The sequence below is a fragment of the Leucopleurus acutus genome (assembly GCF_964270905.1).
Source record: "Leucopleurus acutus genome assembly, chromosome: X".
NCBI classification, from domain to species: Eukaryota; Metazoa; Chordata; class Mammalia; order Artiodactyla; family Delphinidae; genus Leucopleurus; species Leucopleurus acutus.
In genome coordinates, this window is record NC_139148.1 from 45,015,603 (window position 1) to 45,017,756 (window position 2,154).

Sequence of the window (2,154 nt, forward strand, 5' to 3'; positions counted from 1 at the left end):
GGGAACACAAAATATTGTAATTTGACCATGGTCTGTTCCTCTACTTACTAAAGCTTTGAAATGAAGCTTCATGTAAGAAATTTCCCTACTATATCTGCATTCATGTAATAACCACATATTGGGAAAGTATGTGGTATGGGGGTGGGAGAGAAGAGAAGGGAAGGGAAAAAAGAGAGAAAATGAGAAAGATTGCAGGGGATGGGCACCATGTGTGAAATTGTGGATGATCTGAGCTGTGTATTTGATGCAGAGATGGGGAGAGTATTGAGTGACAGTGGGATAGTGGGAAGTGATGTGAGCAAGGTATGTGTGATCATGGTGGCAATGGGGACGGTGTGAATAATAGTGGAGGATGGTATGAAATCACTGAAAATGAAGTCAGGGGCAATGTGAATGTTAGTGACAGGACAAGATCAGAAAGTATGTGATAATGATAGGGATGCAGTGCATGTCATACTGTGGAAGATGAGAACTGTGCATATGTATGGTTGTGTGAAAGAGTAGGGAGGGAAAGAAAATAGTGAGAAAGGACACGATGTTAATGAGACCCTGGGATGCTTGTGTGTTTGAAAATGTGGATGGGGCATTTCAAGCAATAATAGGAGGACGTAGACAGTGGGTGGAATGGGGAAAATGTAGTGTGATGGTAGAAGATAGGTACATGGTGGAAGTGATAGGGTTAGTGTGTTTATATGTTTGAGTGTGTGATGCTGGGGGCAATAAGAAGTATATCAATTAGTGGGGGCAGATAGGCACAGTGAGCATGCATGACAATGGGGAATGGTAATACTTATGATAACTTAGAGCATGGAAATCATGAGTGTCTGAGTGGAGTTGTTGAATAAAGTGTGTGATGGGTAAATGCAGTTTCTGAGTGTCAGTGAAGAATGGCAAAAGAATGTGTGAGAATGGAGGTGATGTGGTTATTGATTGTGAGTGTGTATGATATGGAGATAGCATGAGCATGTGGGAAAGGAATTTTGGAGGATGATGGAGGTTTTATAGTGGGGATGTGGATTGTGTGTATGATAGTGGGTATGGATAGGTACTGTCTGATAGTGTAGGGATTGAGTAATGGTAGATGTGACTGAGTGATGGAGATGGTGTGTGTGATAATGGAGGTTGATTAGAGGTACTTACATTTGACAGTGGGTGTCATGGTACTGTATGGACACTTGTGTGTATGATAGTACAGGATAGGATAATGTATGTGCAGAAATGGGAGTAATAAAGACAGTGTGTGGGTTAGTGTGATAGTTTGGAGAACTGGGACAGTGTGTGGAGATCATAAATCACAGTCATTATCACATAAGTCATAGAGGGAATCATGTGTGAATGAGATAGTGTATTAAAGATTCCGTGTGTGTGTTTGTCAGAGAGAGAGAGAGAGAGATTTCATGTTTTGTGATAGGCATTTGGAATTGCATTTGGATATGAGTAACAGAGATCTGAAAAGTAAGTTGCTTAAAATGACTAGGGGATATCTTTATCTTACTAAAACAAATCCAATGGTATAAAGCCCAGGACTTCCATGATTTCATCAGTGTCTCAGGTACCACATATTTTTTTGTTGTTGTTCCATGATCCTTAGCATGTGGCTCCCATCATGGTTGCAGGATGGCTGCTGCAACTCCACCCATCATTTACATGTTCCAGGTAGGAAGATGGGGAAGAGGAGAGGGTAAAATAACTTGTCAGTAGAATTCATCTCCTTTATACAGAGCTTTCCCCCAAATCCTACCCAACAATTTCCATCTACATCCAGTGGACAGAACTGTGACACATGACCACCACTGTCTGCAAGGGTGTCTGGGAAGTATGTTTACAATTGGGAACATTATCACCCATAATAAAAATCAAGGTTTATTTAGTAAGAAAAAGGGATGTTGGGTAGGATACAGCCAGTAGAGAAAGAGGTTGAAGATATGGGAGAGAGGGTTTATAATTAATAGATTAAAATCCCAGAGGTGAGAGACACAGTATTCAGGGTACAGGAACACTATATGATTGGCACAGTTTGAGTTGCTGGGGATATCATAGTAGGCAGAAATAAACATGTTTTCTTTACCCTCATGGAACTTACTGTCTTGTGAAGAAGACAGACATTAATCACAGACCAAATTTTTGTGAAGTTGACACTGCTGTGGAGGGTAA